This window comes from Pleurodeles waltl, chromosome 11, assembly GCF_031143425.1.
Source record: "Pleurodeles waltl isolate 20211129_DDA chromosome 11, aPleWal1.hap1.20221129, whole genome shotgun sequence".
NCBI classification, from domain to species: domain Eukaryota; kingdom Metazoa; phylum Chordata; class Amphibia; order Caudata; family Salamandridae; genus Pleurodeles; species Pleurodeles waltl.
The window spans coordinates 795,489,382-795,508,728 of NC_090450.1; positions in this window are offsets into that span (position 1 = coordinate 795,489,382).

The following is a 19,347-nucleotide window of genomic DNA, read 5'->3' on the forward strand; positions in this document are numbered from 1 at the left end:
AGGGCAGCTCTTCTTCCTCAGCTCTTCATCTCTTCTCCAGGCAGAGGTTCCTCTTGGTTTCCAGAGGGGTTCTAAAGTCTGTGGTATTGGGTGCCCTTCCTATACCCAATTTCTCCTTTGAAGTAGGCCTACTTCAAAGCATAGTCTCTCTTGAATGTGAAATCCTGCATTGCCCAGGCCAGGCCCCAGACACTCACCAGGGGGTTGGAGACTGCATTGTGTGAGGGCAGGCACAGCCCTTTCAGGTGTGAGTGACCACTCCTCCCCTCTCTCCTAGCACAGATGGCTCATCAGGAAATGCAGACTACACCCCAGCTCCCTTTGTGTCACTGTCTAGTGTGAGGTGCAACCAGCCCAACTATCAAACTGACCCAGACAGGGAATCCACAAACAGGCACAGTCACAGACATGGTATAACCAAGATAATGCTCACTTCCTAAAAGTGGCATTTTCAAACACACAATCTTAAAATCAACTTTACTAAAAGATGTATTTTTAAATTGTGAGCTCAGATACCCCAAACTCCACATGTCCATCTGCTCCCAAAGGGAATCTACATTTTAATCAGATTTAAAGGTAGCCCCCTTGTTAGCCAATGAGAGGGACAGGCCTTCAACAGTAAAAAACAAATTTAGCAGTATTTCACTGTTAGGACATATAAAACACAATACTATGGCCCTCATTCTGACCTTGTCCCGCCGTCAGGTTACCGTTCCGCGGTCGACAGACCGCAGCGGTAATTCTGACTTTCCCGCTGGGCTGGCGGGCGGTCGCCTTCAGACCGCCCGCCAGCCCAGCGGGAAAGAGGCTTCCACGATGAAGCCGGCTCGGAATCGAGCCGGCGGAGTGGAAGCTGTGCGACGGGTGCAGTTGCACCCGTCGCGTATTTCACTGTCTGCGCAGCAGACAGTGAAATACATTTAGGGGCCCTCTTACGGGGGCCCCTGCAATGCCCATGCCAGTGGCATGGGCACTGCAGGGGCCCCCAGGGGCCCCGTGACCCCCCCTACCGCCATCCGGATCCCGGCGGTCGGACCGCCGGGATCTGGATGGCGGTAGGGGGGGTCGGAATCCCCTCGGCGGCGCAGCAAGCTGCGCCGCCTTGGAGGATTCAATGGGGCGGCGGTACACTGGCGGGAGCCCGCCAGTGGTGCCGGTCCGACCGCGGCTTTACCGCCGCGGTCGGAATCCCCATTGGAGCACCGCCGGCCTGTCGGCGGTGCTCCCGCGGTCCTCCGCCCTGGCGGTCTTTGACCGCCAGGGTCAGAATGACCGCCTATATGTCCTACCATAACCATACACTGCACCCTGCCCTTGGGGCTACTTAGGGCCTACCTTAGGGGTGCCTTACATGTAAGAAAAGGGAAGGTCTAGGCCTGGCAAGTGGGTACACTTGCCAAGTCGAATTTACAGTTACAACTGCACAAACAGACACTGCAGTGGTAGGTCTGAGACATGTTTACAGAGCTACTTAGGTGGGTTGCACAACCAGTGCTGCAGGCCCACTAGTAGCATTTGGTTTACAGGCCCTGGGCACCTCTAGTGCACTTTACAAGGGTCTTACTAGTAAATCAAATATGCCAATTGTGGATCAGCCAATTACATAAACATTTTGTATAGGAGCATTTGCACTGGTTAGCAGTGGTAAAGTGCCCAGAGTAACAAAAACAGCAAAAACATAGTTTAGCACACATCAACAACCTGGGAAACAGAGGCAAACAGTTAAGGGAGACCACGCCAAGGATGAAAAGTATAACATAAAGGTAAAACATTGTTACCATACTTAACTATGTCACTTTCACCTTTGTTTTTTCAGTAAACTTCTACTTTTTTAAAACTAAAGTAAGGTGCTTTTAACATACCCATCCCTGCGTGTGGCCACCACCCCTCCATGCATGGCAGTCTGGCATGTGCACTGTGGAGTTGGGTGCGGGGTTTGCCCTGCAGCTAGGCCCTGCACCCACCTTCTGAAGGTGACTAAATGCCCCACAGTGTGGGGACTGTGAGCTGCCCCTACACCCAACCACCCATGAGCAGAAAACCCCCATGGACACCCACTCCACTTTTTTTTGTTTGTTGTTCATTATCCCAGTTCTTCCCTTGAAACTGCAGAAACACCCTCATCCCCCCACCCATTGTTATTTTTCAATTCCTCTGGGACTCTGCAACAAGGGCAAGATGGTCAGGGTACCCCTAATCTGCCACCTAATGTCCTTTTAAAAAAACATTTTTAGGACAAGGTACCAAGTCCTTGAGTCTTGTAATATCCTTAGCAAAATTTCTGTTCAAGTTGCGGTCAGTCACTCAGAGTGCTCACTCCAAACAATACACCTCAGCTAATCAGAACACTTGAATTTTTAAATCGAAGCCTTACTTCCAATATTTCTCCAAATTTTGACCTCAATTTCTTAAAAACTACTAAACGACTTTACTCCAAATGAAAAAAAAGGATGCTTTCTCCTTAAGGATATAATTTTTCCTTCAAATCTGATGTAATTCCATTTAGCAGTCCTGGCTGTAGTGCTGTCTACAATTCCTTATTGAAATTGCACAAAAATTGCATTTTGGGGACCCTTTTTCCCAGGCCACACTTAACAGATCATTTTTAAACTTTAAAGGAAGGAGCTAAGTTGGGTGAACATTTTGTTTTTGGAAAGTTGTGTGAAGATTCGTCAAACGGCACCAGAGTTATTACTGAAGCAAAACATGTTCTACCTATGAAAAGACTGACCTAATTATAACTACACAGTGGTGACCGTCCATATTCTCCCTGGACTCCTCGGCCCAGGCAGCAATGGTGCACTCCACAGTTGTGAGAGCGTGCATATCACCAAACCTCCAGTTTCTTCCCAATCCAATGAAAGAAAGAGCAAACTCCCAAGTTTTAGCTATACGAGTGACTTTATTGCCCTATACCCTCCATGTCAGTCCACATTGCATACTTCTCCAGACATGTTTCTGCGAACAGCCTTTCTCATGGTGCTAGCGCAGGTGTTTTATAAAAAATTAGTAATGAGTGTTCATATATTCTGAATAATAAGTTTGTGTAGAAAATATAATAACGTAGAAAAATAATGCATTCATTTGGAAATGTGATTACGAAGAATGGCATCCAATCTTAACAAAGTGTATTAATCAATGATTTAGTAATATGAACTGTTGAATACATGTTTGACTAATGTAGTAATATGTCACTTTGAGGGTTATGCATTAAGCTTTAGTTTTATTAATTGTAGACCTTAACTTAACAAATGTCTTGGCCTCATATAAAAGCTGTATTTCTTAATGCTTAATAAAATGGCTGTCCTAGAGAGTTAAACTGTGATTTTCCATTTTACATTATGTGCTCGTAGCTGAGGCTTGCTTCTCATGCAAACCCACTGGTAGAGGATGATGTTTCTACTAATGTAACATTTTGTGTGTAATGTGTGTGAGCCTGACTTTCTCAGAAGAAGAACAATGGAGATACTGACTGCAGTGGAAGCTGCAACAATATTGTTACCTGACAAGCCGGATGATGAGGACATTGCAGGACAAACCAATCAACGACATGTGAACGGTGTAATGGTAGAATTCATAGATTTAAAATTTTAGTTTTATTGGACAAAGTGGGAACTTGCGATTAACTCACCAGTAGGGATTTGGGAAGTAGTTTTAATAGTTTTAATTTAACGCTGTTGTCCTGAGAGAGGACAGATTAATTGCCAATTTTCTTCCTGACCAAAAGGTTTATTCCTGTTCTTGTGCGTCTTGACAAGAGACGTGCTTAACTTTAATGCTTAGAGACTTTCCATTTTCTGAACTTTGATGCTGAAAGCTGATGCCTTGCTGATCGACTGATGTCCTAAGGACAAAGACTAACTCTGCTTGCTGATCCACACTGAGGATAGGTATTATGACCTAAACTGTTGATTACAATGCATATTTGCTTTTTCTTTCTAGGTACCAACTACATTGTTTTGATAGAGCCATAGATATATGTTTTTCCAAATTTGTGTTACAAAATCTTTTGCATGAATCCTAAAATGCTGATGATAATCTGGTGTTAGTTAAGGATCCTCACTAATGAAATCATGCTAATAGGGAATTAATGCTTGATGAATTTCTCTGCTAAACTTGATATATGTCATTACATTGACACAACTGACTTTGTAATTGATTGCACCAAAACTTTAGAATGTGTTGTAGTTCAAGCCTTGATTAGATTATGTTTCTTCTGTTGCTTTGGACAGCCAGTATTGTTTCTCTATGTGTTTCATTTGAATTTTGAGATTAATCTACATGACCTTAGCATTGTTAATATAGGGAAATAAATACTCTAGCTTTTACTAAAAGGTGTGGTTATTCATGACTGAAAGGTCATAGAGTGTGACAATTACTGACTCCATTGATTGTTGTTGTTATTCATTGCTGATGATTATTGATTATTGTGTATTGGTTATTGATTATGTACTGGAGCTATGTTAAGAACATCTTAATTGTGAGTCAAAAGGTTCATCGGGCCTATTGGCGTCCCCTTGTAAATTTACTTATTAAGGTCAGATGCGCTAACAGAGATGGTAGCAGAGGTAATGGTTAGTCTCCTTAAGAGCTTATCATAGAAGTCCGGTACAGAGTGACAGGTATTAACACAGGTGGTAAGAGAGGTAATGGTTTGTCTCCTTAAGAGCTTACCATAGATGCCCAGTACGGAATAATAGGCGAACAGAGATGGTAGAAGGATTGAAGGTGTTCCCAGAAATGGTAGCAGCTTCATGAGCTGGTCCTTTGAGAGGTCATTATAATTGAGATTTGAATTTTATTTTTCAATTATGCTAATTGGAGAGAAAATGTTCCCTTAAGTCCAGAAATGACATTCCCAGAATCCTGGATCCTGCTAATGGTTGTTTGACGATGTTCTCAGCGTTCTAGTGACAGTGTGAATGAAGTAGGTTGTGCTTGCACAGCTTATGCATATTGCAGGTGAACTGTGACTTCTGTGAGGGTTTTAGGAAGTTTGCGTACTACAAATGAAGTGGTAGAAGGAGTATGCGTACTCTGCAGTGTGAGAGTAGGGAAGTCATCGAGCTTCATGTGTGTGTGGCGCTTTATGCTAAAAAATTGACCACATGGTTGTTGATGTACGGACCCTGCGTGGTCTAAGACTCCGGAGTATATTGAAAAGTGAATGAGACACTTGGTTTTATGTTGTAATCTGTCTGGTTTAGTAGGTTGATCGGGCATCATCAACAAGTCAGAGTGTGACTGAAAGAAAATTTTGACTGAGATTTGGCGAGTCCTTTGTGCACCAGGACAGACCCATTGATCAGTTGAGAGTAAAATTTGCGGGTCGAATTTTGCTTGCGAATCTGAGAGACCGAGAAAGAAGGAATAGCTGTGAGTACGGGAAGAGCCATCAGTGAAAAATCCCTAAGGTCCAGTGTACAGCCTCCCAACATAACCTGTATAAATCATGAAGTACACTGTTCCCAAAGAAACTAAAATACAAATAAGACACAGGGGGACTTTATTATCAGGAGCAAAGAGAGCCCTCACACAGCCTTTCGGATGTCAAGCATCATCATTGGGCAAGCTCCTCGTCAGACCTGCGCTGCAATATCTGACGGGGCACCCCTTCGAATGAAGGGGGGCTCTTAGCCGGAGTTCTTTAGTAAGTTAAAGTTAAGTATTCCCCCAAATCAAAAAAGCACTGTCCTAACCCCTCTATTCATAGATCCTATGAATAGAGGGGTTAGGACAGAGAGATCCTATGAATAGAGGGGTTAGGACAGTGCTTTTTTTCCCCCAAATCATATTAAAGTTAGAGTGCATAGGAACATTATTTGTTTAAGCACTCCGGTTATTTTTATTCATAGCCTAAACCTGTCTCTGACACATTAAATGATGATGGTTTGGGTTTAGAGCTATTTTGATCTTTGTCTATTTTTTCTCCTCACCACCATCACTATTTGTATCCATCTCCTGCATTACTTAACTTAAAGAACTCCACTCCACAGTGAGAAGTGCCGAAGTTCCAAATTTGCCCCTTTCAGGTAGAACAGTTCAGGTTGTGGGAGTAGTGAACCAGTATTGAACAAACTCAATTACAGATCCAGTTCAAGTTGAGATTGGCAACTTTCAGGGATTGCACAAATTTGTAGTCTGCGATTCAAGTCCGGTATCCCTACTGGGAAGAGCCTTGCTGTATAAAACAAGGTGTTCAATAACTTGTTCAAATGATGGAATTGAGATTCAAATGAATAGTGATGATGAAGATGACCAAGCACCAGAGATAGAGTATGAAACTACAAATGAGGAGTACCCTCTGATTGAATTTTTCCCTATGTTCACAGTGAAAGAGCTTCACCTGATTTGCAAGGAACGGTTAAGGAGAAAGTGTGGGATCTGACAGGAAAAGAAGTAGGTTTGATAAAGATAGTGGAGCCAGTCAAAGTTACTGTGAAGACTAATACAGTTTTTCCTCAAACTCCGCAGTACCACATGCCGCAGGATGGCTTAATGAAAGTATCTCAGATAATTGCAGATTTTGTTAAGCAAGGGGTTCTGAAGGAAGTATTGAGCAGTCCATGTAATTCACCAATAATGGGTTTGAAAAAGCCATGTGGGAAAGTTTGAATTGTTCATGATTCGAGAAAATAAATGAGATTGTGGACAAATATCATCCTGTGGTGCAAAATCCAGCTGTGATAATGTTTCAGATTCCATGTGATGTACAATGGTTCACTGTCATCGATTTGTCACAAGCTTTCTTTTCTGTGCCTCTTCATGAGGATAGTCAATTTCTCTTTTCTTTCAAATTTCTGGATCGAGTTTATTGCTGGTGCAGAATTCCTCAAGGGTTTTCAGAGTCACCTTCCATATTCAATAATCAGATCTTGAAAAAGAATTTAGAGTCGTTGGAATTGCCTTTCCAATTGACCTTGGTGCAGTACATTGATGACTTGCTGATTGAGTCCAAAACAAGGGAAGAGTGCAAGTATGATTGCCCTGTTGAACCATTTGGGAAAGAATGGTCACAAAGTGTCTCAGCTTAAATTGCAATACTGTCAGAAGGTGGTGAACTACTTGGGTCACCAGATGGAGAAGAGTTCAAGGAAGATATTCAGAGAAAGGATTACAACCATACTGCAGATAAATCAGGTCCATGCAGGTGTAAATCGCCCAGAAGCATATTTTTCAGCTGCTTTGGACCCAGTTGCAGCAGCCTTACCAGGTTGTTTGCGTGCAGTTGCAGCAGTTGGTCAGAGGCTTGCACAGTGTGAAGGCACTATGATGGGACATTCCCTGACTGTAATTGTCCCTCACTCTATTGAGATTCTACTTACAAGGACGAAAACCCAATATTTGACTGGTGCGAGGTTGACCAGATATGAAATGAGTATTGTAGGGTCACCAAATGTGTCATTGAAAAGACGTACAGTGCTGAACCCGGCAACCTTACTTCCAAATAAAAATGTCGAAATTGAGCAAGTGGAAGATGTTGAGCATGATTGTCTTGAAGTAACTGACTTGGGCACAAAACTGAAGCCTGACATTAGAGATACCTGATTGGAAGAAAATAACCAAATTATCATTGTTGATGGTTCTTGTCTGAGACACAATTCAGGGACACTGAGAGCAGGATATACTGTGTGCACAATTACTGGTACCTTGGAAGCTTCTTGGCTTTGAGGAGTGTATTCTGCCCAAGTAGCAGAACTGGTAGCCCTTACTAGAGCGTGCCATGTTTCTTCTCAAATGAAAGTTACAATCTATACGGATAGTCAGTATGGATTTGGAATAGTCCATAATTTTGGCCAGTTGTGGTCACAGAGAGGTTTCATAACCTCTTCTGGTTCACCAGTGAGAAATGGTGAGAGAATTAAAGGATTGTTACATGCTATTCAAATGTCAAAAAAGATTGCAATGGTGAAATGCAGTGCATATCTGAAGTCGCAGGACTTTATGTCATTCGGAAATTGATATGTGGATCAAGTCGCAAGGTTTTGTGCATTGAACTGTTTATCATTCAAAGACAAGTGGGAACTGTTACCTGAAGAAGATGAAACTTGTACGAGCTATTCATTGAAAATAATTGACACTTTGGAAGAAGTTGCAGAATAATGTTGACAGGGAGGAAAAGCGTTCCTGGAGCAAAATGAAATGTGTGCAAAGACAAGATGAACTGTGGGTTTCAGAAGAGGGTCAATTGGTTTTCCCAAATAGCCTGTTGTCTCAAATGGTGAGGTACTATCATGGTCAAGCACATATTGGGAGGTATGCAATGATTTGTTTTGTTCAAACATGATTGGTTTAACCCAAAGTTTAGACAAGTTGCTGAAGCAGTTTGCCATCGATGTGTCTTTTGCCAACAGTTAAACGCAGGGAAATGGACAGTGATTAGTTTGAGCCCCATTGGAAGAGCCGGAGGTCCATTCAGCAGAATGCAGATGGATTTTATTGAGATGCCTGTGTGTAGAGGTTTGAGCTATGTGTTGGTGATTGTCTGCATCTTTAGTCACTGGATTGAGGCAAACCCTACATAAAGAAATGATAGTCTCACAGTAGCAAAACTACTGCTCAGGGAACTGATACCGCGTTTCGGATTTCTGATCTCTTTAGAATCAGATAGGGAAGGTCACTTCAACAATGAAGTAAATAAATTACTGTGTGCAGCATTGAACATTGAGCAGAAGTTGCATTATAGTTACTGCCCTGAAGCATCAGGACTAGTGGAACAGATGAATGGTACCTTGAAGTCAAGAGTTGCAAAGATGGGTGCGTCCATGAATTTGAAATGGCCTGACACATTGCCTTTAGTGTTGATGTCAATGAGAAACACACCTGACAGGAAAACAGGATTGTCGCAGCATGAGATCCTCATGGGCAGAGCAATGAGGTTGCCAGCGGTGCCTGCAAATGCACTTGTCAACATTGCAGATGATATGGTGTTGGACTACTGCAACGGTCTGGCTGATGTGGTTCGCTCTTTCTCTCAGCAGGTGGAAGCCACCACACTACCACCAATCCATGACCCAGGGCATAACCTGAGAGCTGGAGACTTGGGGGGTCATTTTGACCTCAGCGGTCTTTTTCCAAGACCGCCGAGGGACCACTGTGCGGAAGACCGCCAGTGGTGGCGGTTAGCCGCTCTGCCTATTATGACCATTGGCAGCTCTCCGTCCTTTTACAGACGGAGAGCCGCCAACAGCCATACTGGTGGGAGGCGGGGAAGTGGAGGTTGCTCCACCTCCGCCGCCACGTCAACAGAACACCACCCAGCGAATCACGTCCTGTGATTCACCGTGGCGGTGTTCTGTTGACGGTGTGGTGTCGGCAGAGCAGCCCTCGTGGCTCCCGTCCCCTCCCGGAGGATCGTCGGACCAAGTAAGTCGATCGTCTGTGAGGGGATGGGGGTGGGGGTGTGTTGTGTGCGTGCATGGGGGTGTGCGTGTGTGTATGTAGAGGGGGTGTGTGAGTGCGTGTATGCTGGCGGGGGTGTTGTGTGTTTGGGAATGAGTGCGTGTATGTCTGTAGGTATGTCTGTATGGATGTGTGCGTGTATGTTTGAATGTGGGTGTGCGTGTCTGACTGTGTGTGTGGATGTTGGCATGTATGTCGGTGTGTCTGCGTGTATGTGTGTTGGTGGTGCCTGCGTGCGTGTCGTGTGTGTATGAATGATGTTATGTTGGGGGTCGGGTGGGGAGCGGGGTCCTGCCACCTTTGAGGGGTGGCAGGGGTGGTTGGGTGGTAGGGGAGGGAGTCGGGGTGGGGGTATGGGGTGGGGGAGACCCCTATCAGTGTCAGGGAAGGAATTCCCTGGGACTGATAGTGCTCACCGCCATGGATTTCATGGCGGTTTCAAACCGTATGAAATCCATGGCAGTCAGCAGGGTCCAAATACCGCTGGCGGTATAGTGACGGCCGCTGGGCTGGAGACCCAGGTCTCCAGCCCAGCGGGCAGAACGGAGAAGCGGCGGATGATCATGGCGGTAACCGCCATGGTCATAATACAAAAAAAAAGACCGTCAGCCTGTTGGCGGTCTTACCGCCGCTTCTCCACCTTCCGCCAGGGTCGTAATGACCCCCTTGGTGTGGTCTGGAAACAAGTGAGGAAAACATTGGAAGGGACCTTATCAGGTAGTTTTGACAATTACCACAACTGTGAAGTGTGCTGGAATTCCAAACTGGATTCACACAAGTCACATGAAGAAAGTGGCATGTCCACTGGATCATGAAGAAGAGTTGTTGAGAGTACCAACAACAGCAAGACAAGTCTAAGTGCTGGAAAGAGAACAAAGGGGAACTGAGACCGGATCTGAGCCCATTGAGGACGGTTCAGTCACTCCTGTGAGAGACGAAGGAGAAGACCTCCAGGAGGGTGATGGAGAGCCTATCTCAACTGAGGAAGCAGGAGAGCCTAGTCAGAGGAGAGCTTTTCCAGAAGCAGATGATCTTGAGAGACAAACAGAGCAATTGCTAGACCAAGAGGGAAAAGGAGTTGAGGTGGATCAAAGTCATGGTGATCTGACTCCTCCTGAACCAATTGCAGGTTCGTCAAGAGAAAACCCCGCAGAACAAGGAGAAGGTTCAAGTTCGACTCTGAAGAGAACACTGAGAAAAGATTCACTGAAAGGAGATAAGTGGCCGGAGTTGCAAGTGGAAAGAGGAAAGGAAGTGTGTTGTTGAAACAACATTAGAGGAAGAAGTAGATACCACAAGGAGAGAAGATTTAAGTGAAGGAGAACTAAATGGTGACCAAAAATTGAAATGAAAGAGAATAGCAAGTCAAAGATACGCAGGTCCTGAATGGGTATATGCAACTATGAATGAATGGCAGCCAGAGTTTTTTTCTTTTTCTTTTGATAGAGACATTCTGGGTCAGTATTTTGGCACTTGAAGGAAGCTGATGAACTGAACTGTTGAAACAATCTAAGAAAAATGTTTGAGAAAGAGACTGTTGAAAGTAACCGGAAGAGACATTGATAACCTTATTTGACTTTTAAAACCTGATTTTGACAAAGCTGCTAACCGATTTTGACAAGGGATCCTGGAAGTTAGACTGAGAGCTGTAAAAATTGGCTGAAATAAGAATTGTCTAATTTTGATTTTTGCTGCAAGTTTTCTAAATTTCTTCTGCTTTCTGATTCTTTACAGATCATGAGAAACATTAGTCAACAGGGTAGGGATTCTAGGCACTGCAAACATATGAGTATTAGTTTGGCAATTATGTGTGGGATATTGTTTGTGGTGTTGATTTTGGGAATGTTTGTTCTTGATAAGAGCGAAGCAACCATACTTCTGCTTTTGAGATGACTACTGCACTAACGGCAATAGAGAGGGTTAGGTTAGATGAAAAATATTTGCATGGCGATACTAACGCGCAAGGAGAACTTTCTTCTAATGTTTTCTATCGCTTGTTGAATGAGTATGTTGAGACAATGGATGCGAAGAATTGTTATGTGTGTATGCAGATTCCTTCATCAGTCGAGGAAGGAGTTACCTACCATACCTTGCCTTTAACATATGGAATAAGTTGTAGTCTGTTACTAACAAGATTTTATAACCAGGAGTACATTCAGTACTTTTACTCAAATGATGATGTTGTGTTTTCGTTTGTTCCTATAATTAGGTATTAGACAAGAGTAGCTAAGGATAAAGATGTAGTGATAGTTAGAGGTTTCTTTGAACCTACATTGACGTTTGGCACAGCTTATGCACACCGTAGTAATCTGACATGCTTGCTTACACATTTAGAGAAAAGTTTCTTAAATCAGACAGATGACAGGAGAAAGGCATTAAAGGAGAAATTAGAAAAAGGCTTAGAGAAAAGGGCTTACAGGAATGATTATGCTTATAGTGCAATTAAAACACAAGGGAAATTAGCTTTAGATGCCCAACACGTAGGGAAACTTTGTGTATATATAGGCCTAAATCATGCACTGACACTTTATGTGAGAAAATGAGTGAATGTAGGCAAGTGTCTTTGTTTCAGAGTAAATGGACGTTTATGTTGAATGGACAGGACTCGGCAATATGGGACATGTTATTTGGGGATAGTTTTCCCAAATATTTATCAAATGGAAGATTTGAAAAGGTTTCCAAAAGTGACTGAATTACATCATAAGAGACAGAGGAGGGAGTCCTCTTCTGGTACAGTGGGAGATATATTTGAAGCAGTGATTCCTTCAGTGGCAGTCATTCTGAATTTGATAAAGATACGAAAGTTGTCTACCATTGTGGATAACATGCTGACACATTTTTCAGGAGGCATACTTCTGATAGATACTGAGTTAGCTGCTGATAGAGCTATGACTCTTCAAAATCGTCTTGCTTTAGACATTCTTTTAGTGAAGGATGGTGGAGTTTGTAGAATGATTAATTCTAGACATTGTTGTTCATATATTCCTGATAATAGTAAAGAGATAAGAGATAAAGGGCCAGATGTAGCAAAATTTTGCGAGCCGCAAATGGCCCGAATCGCAATTTGCGACCCCGGAAATGGGATGCAAAAATCCAATTTCCATAGTGCAAATTGCGATGCAAGCCATTACAGACTCACAAAAATAGCGAGCTGATTTTGCGACCTGCAAATAGGAAGTCGCAATTTGCGAGTCGCTAACCATATACAAAAGCCACTTGCAAATTGCGACTAGTCGCAAAAAGACCATTTTGCACACCCAAATTACCACTAAGAGCAGGTGGTAACCAGAACCAAAGTATAAAAGGAGACCCAGAAGGCATCTGGGTTACTCAAAATGGCTGAAATATATGTGATAGCAAGGAGGAGGAGAGTCCACAGCGCCCAGCAGAGGAGGAGGAGGACCCAGAGACAGGAGAGGATATACCGAACCAGGCAGACACTTTTCCAACAAACTGAGGAGGAGATTTATGACACATACAGACTCAGCAGTGCAGCAATTTTAGAATTAATTGATCTACTCAATCCGCAGCTTCAACGACAGACTGCGCGGCAGCACCATCCCCACACATGTGCAAGTGCTATGCTCACTGCACCTCTTGGCCTCGGGTAGCTATCAGGGGGTCATTGCTGTGGCAGGTGGGGTATCCCAAAGTGCACTCTCACGGTTCTTCAGATGTTTCCTAGATGCCATACTCACACACATGTCCAGATACATATACCTACCCAGGAATGAGGCAGAAATGAACAGCACCAAGTTGGAATTCTACAGAATTGCCAACTTCCCACATGTAATAGGGTGTGTAGACGGAACATGAGTGAAATTGTGTTCCATCATCTGCATCGCCCCTGAAATAATCCTCAATTGCCTTGTTTGCAGGCGCTGACCAGATAGGAGGGATGCCTCAACTGCAGACATGGATGCCTCCCCTATATCCTCCTGGGCCACTGCCTGGACCTGGACTCTGCGTCTGCGACGCAGTGGTGCTTCTGGCTCTTGCTGTCTCACACTGTGGCTGGGACCAGGTGTCGTGTCTCTTTCCTCCATGTCCACTTCTTCATCTGGAGGGGCCTGTGGTGGTGTTGTGCTGGGCCCTGTATTGGCTGCTGCAGCCTCCTGCACTGCCTGTGGCCTGCTGTCTTCACCCTGGATGGTGTGGCTGGTGGGGGTGTCTTGTGGGAGACATGTCGGACATAGGGAACACACTGTCAGTCTCTAACATCTGTTGTATGCCTCATAATAAACATTTGCCTATATGCTGCCTACTGTACTACATTGCCCATAATGCACCATTCTGGTGGTTGTAGTCTGGAATGGAGCTAGTCTGGTTGTGCATGCTGCTGTGTACCAGGTGAGTGAGGGGATAGCATTTATAGGTGTACATGCATGTTTCATGGTACTCACTTTTGGATGTCCCTTGCGCTGATGTGTCCAGTGCTCCCATTCCTGACACTGCCTCAGGCTCCAGGGTCTGCTCCACCAATTCCTCCATGGCTGTGGGTGGTGGGATGGTGGATGGGCCTCCTCCTGTGCCCCTCATCTCCCTGAGGTGCTCTGCCACCCTCTCCTTTGTCCTGGAGCGCAGGTCATACCACCGTTTTTTTATTTCCTCAATTCTTCTGTGGCTCACCACTATGGCATTGATCCTCTCCTGGATTTCCTGCCAGATCGTCCTCTTATCAGTGTCTGGGACACTCAGGGCTGGTTTCCAAAAAGCTGATCATGGTGCTGGCAGCATTCTTCTGTCAGCACCTCAAGTTCCTTCTCTGAGAATTTCAATTTCCTCTTCCTTCCAGCACTGCCTGTGTCTTCCATGGTAGCAGCTGTTCCTCCAGGTAGTTGCTCAGCAGTTTGAAAAGGGTGTGGTCCTCCCTCCTCCCAGGTGTATTTGATGTCTTCCTGGCTCTGATGTCATCAGCAAGAGCCAGGAAGTGTTTTTCCAACTGTTTTGCTGCACTTGCATGCAATTTGCGGCGCAGTCACAATTTACGACACCCGACTCACAAATTGCGAGTTTGTTTTTAGCGAGGTCGCAAAAAGCAACCTTGCTAACAGCGGACTCGCAATCTGCGGTGCGACATCATTTGCGAGTCGCAAATTGATGTCGCTTTTTTTTGTTGGATCCCATTTTGCGAGTCGGAAATTGCGAGTCATTCCGACTCACAAATTTTTACCTTCCTACATCTGGCCCTTACTTACTAATCTGACTAATGAAAGTGCTGATTTGAAAGAATTGAAAGGACCAGGTGTTTGGAAAAAGATTGGCAAAGGTTTTGCTTCAATGGAAAATTGGCTCAGCAACATTTGGAATGGGTTTCTATTGAAAATCTTGCAAGGGATATTAATTTCTGTGGTTTGTCTAATTGGAATATGGGGATTTTTTAAATTATGTAAAAGAATTAACTTGAAAAGGTCAAAGAATAATCAGAGGAGGGAAGAAAAGAAAAGGGAAAAATTGTATAGGGAAAATTCACAGGGGAAACAAAAATATGAAGGGATTGAATTGACAGAATTTTATGTTGCAAAAAATGTATGGGTGGTAGTTAGTGTGATGACACATTTAGACCCTCATTGTGACATTGGCCGTAAAACCCACTTACCGTCATGCTGACTGCCACCAACATACCACGGTCACGGGCATATTCATTCACCATATTATTACACACATACACACCAATCCGTCACTATTCAGCCACACACACAAATCCACCACACCAAAGGTCAGTGGTAAACTGGTGGTATCAAAACTCACAGAGTGGATTGATGGGAGTGAAGGTGTGAGTTTGGATACCACCATTGACAAACTGGTGGTATCAAAACTCACACCTTTACGCCAACAGAACAACGGCCACCACAATATGACCCACGAATCACCACGGCGGACATTCAATGGCGGTAAACCATACATACCCCGTGCTCAAAATACACACACACATACAAAACAATATCACATTGGACAACACACACCTGACCCCCATATACACACCGCACCCACACCCCCACACCACTATAAAACACACACACACATTACCCACAACCCTTTACCATTACAAACCACTGGCATGAGACAGACACCAAAACTACAGACAAAACCAGAGCCACACACCACCTACACCTACACACCACCCATGCACCCCATATCACACACTCCAACTCATCACCTTACACACCCTCACCTACACAACTCACACCACACCCCTGGCCCCATAAAGACACCCCAGATTTTCAGAGGAGGAGCTAAGGGTCATGGTGGAGAAAATCATCAGGGTAGAGCCACAGCTATTGGAGCACAGGTGCAGCAGATATCCATTGCTAGGATGATGGAGCTATGGGGGAAGATTGTGGACAGGGCCAATGCCGTGGGACAGCAAAAAGAACAAGGAATGACATAAGGAAGAGGTGGACCGACCTACGGGGGAAGGTACGTTCCATTGCAGCAAGACACCAGCTCGCTGTACAGAGGACTGGCGGTGGACCCCGCCTCCTCCCCCACAACTAACAACATGGGAGGAGCAAGTCTTGGCAATCATGCATACTGAGGGCCTGGCCGGAGTAGCAGGAGGACTGGACTCTGGTAAGCCAACTCTATACTATTATCACCCCCCTATCTGCATGCCATCACATACCCCCACCCTCACCCTCACTCCCATCAATCCACCACCTCCCACACACCCCACCATCACATCTCACTCATCAAAATGCCAAGCCCTGCATGCCATACCAATGCATGGACACCACTCACAGACCTACATGGACACCTATCACTAAAGCATGCACACTACAGAGAACTAATCATCCCACCATACACCAACGTACACAAGTGAAAGCTACCAGGGCAAATACAAACAACAAGGGCAACCCACTGATGCACAATATGTCGCACACAGAAACAATAGCACTGCATTTACATCCCCGCAGGTACTCCAGCCAATGTCAGCGGCGAAGAGGTGCCAGCACTATCCAGTCCCCCCAAAGAAGAGGCCCACAGTGATGACAGCAACTCTGGTCACCTGTATCTGGATGACCAACCTGGCCCATCAGGGACCTCTGGACAGCCGGTTACCCAGGCCCAGTCACACACCACCACAGAGCCTCCATCATCTGGAAACACCACCACAGCACCCACCCAGCGTACCCATACCTCTGTCCCCAGGCACGTCAATCAGCAGTGTGTCCACCACTACAGGGACCCCAGGGCACACCTCCTACCCAAGACAATCAGGGACCTGGGGTCAATGGCAGTGGGCACACGGTTCAGAGAACAGAGGCAGAGGACAACAGGGAAACTGGGAGGAGTGCTGTGTGCCAGGGGGAGGACAGGCCCAGGGAAGCAACTCTCCAGGAGGCACTTGCAGAGATGCTGGGAGTATGCCAACATTCCCAGGATACTCTGCGCCAGATCCTGGACAATGTGCAGGCGAACAGGCACCTTCAGGAGGGACAGTACCAGGGGATCAAGGAGGACTTGCAGGCTATCAGCACCACCCTGGTCTCCATAGCAGGGGAGCTGGCAGACGGCCAACATTATGAGGGAGGCAGTCTCACACCAGCGGGCACCTGCCAGTAGCCAGACATTTGAACGGCCTTCCACCTCCGCTGTCGTTAGTGGACAGGAACAGGACCAACAGGCCACCAGCACCCCTCCCTGCAAAAAGAGAACCACCCCGCAAAACGTTCCCTGCGATCCAGGCAGAAGCCAGAGACTATTGCCAAGACCCCTGCCAGGAAATGAGACTCTCCTGATTGTCACCCTTGTGTCCCACTCTGTCACCCTGTCCACCTTGAGCTGCCATTACTCCTCTTCCTATGTCCCCCTGGACAACTTGTGCTACAAATAGACTGGAACAATACCTTGTACTTTCCTCCATCATCACCCCATCCCATTGCACTTGCCCCTCTTCTTCTTAGCACTTCAATAAACACACTTTGAAAAAAATAAAAGTATGGAGTATGTCAAATGCTATAAGTATTAAGTATGTATTTGTTTAACGAGGTTCAAACACTACAATTCAACTATACGGTAATGTTCACATAGTAAAGACCTGTAGTTGGGTGCAGTGATTCACCAGAAGCGATAGTGGAGCAGCAACATCAGCAAAATGAGTTGCCAAAGGGTACAGTGAGTGGGCATACAAGTGGGAATTAACAACAAGCCAGTGCCATAGATAATCTAAAACATGACAATGCAATGTGAAGTACCACTGAAGTACCACTGTCTTACCTGTTTGTCTTTGGAAATATTGTCGAATCACTGCAGTTTTGTTGTCCCCATCCTAATCCTCTGCCTCCTCATCCTCACTGTCCACAGGGTCCACTGCTGCCACACAGCCATCTCCAGGAACATGGTGTCTCAAGGCAAGGTTGTGTAACATGCAGCATGCCACAATTATCTGGCAGACCTTCTTGGGTAAGTAGTACAGGGATTCACCTGTTAGATGGAGGCACCGGAACCTGGCCTTCAGGAGGCCAAAGGTACATTTGATCATTCTTCTTGTTCGCCCATCTGCCTCACTGTAACGTTCTTCTGCCCTTGCCCTGGCATTCCTCACAGGGGTCAGTAGCCATGATAGGTTGGGGTAACCTGAGTCACCTGCAAATAACGAGGGACAACATTTAGCCACACTATCCCATATGGCCCACACCATACCCATACATCAACATCTACTGTGTGGGAACTAGGGCTCACCTATTAGCCACACCCGGTGCATCTATAGTTGGGCCATCACATTTGGGATGCTGCTTTTCTCAGAATAAAGGCATCATGCACAGACCCTGGATACTTAGCATTGACATTTGAGATGTACTGGTCCGCCAAACACACCATTTGCACATTCATGGAGTGAAAACTCTTTTGATTTCTGAACACTTGTTCATTTTGCTAGGGGGGGACAAATGCAATATGTGTACCATCAATTGCCCCAATTATGTTGGGAAATGTCCCACTGCATGGAAGTCAGCCTTCACTGTGGCCAAATCTTCAACCTGTGGGAAAACAATGTAGCTGCACATGTATTTAATCAGGGCAGAAAATACTTTTGTCAGCAATATTGAGAACATTGGCTGTGACATTCCTGCTGCAAAGCCCACTGTCGCTTGGAAAGAACCAGTTGCCAGGAAATAGAGCACAGATAGGACTTGCAGAAGAGGGGTGATCCCAGTGGGGTGACAGATAGCAGATATTAGGTCAGGCTCCAGTTGGGCACACAGCTCCATGATTGTAGCCCTGTCAAGTCTACAGTATAGGTGAGGATAATGTGCCTGTCCTCCAATGTTGCCAAGTCCGCCTGGGGTCTGTACACTGAGGTATGTCTCCATCTCCTATTCATCTGCAGATGTAGCAATCTATGGGGCAAAAGAGTGAGGAGCCGGTCACAACCGGAACATTATAACCACAACAGTACAAAGCATGATGTTAATTTGTAATGTATCAGTGGTATTTGTACTGTATGTCCTATTTTGAGCTGTGACAGAGTTATTATCCAGGCCCTGCCCCCCCTGAAATGGCGTTTCCGGTCCTGTGTGGAGGGACAGGTAGAAGTGAGATAATTCCGCTGACATCGTGTGCCGTTGCGGGAGGCGGTCGTGAACCGCAGTGCAACTCCTCATTGGTTAACATTGCACCCTATGGACCCTACCATGGCTCGTGTGACTGGGGAAAGGGCCCCTGTCTACACCTCGGCAGAGTTGGAGCGACTGGTGGATGGGGTCCTACCATCGTACGGACTGCTGTATGGGGTCCAGACCAACAGGTGAGTACACCGTGAGCACGATGCATGTGGCATGAATGCATGGAATGGTGTGTGCGAAGGCCTCATGTAGGGGGGGTGGGTGTATGTCCCCTGGGCGGCATGCAGCTTGTGTGCTGGGTCCTGTGTGTGCAAATGCTGATGTGAAGGGGTATGGTGGGCCATAAGTTTAACAGCCAGGACGGTCTGATTGATACCAT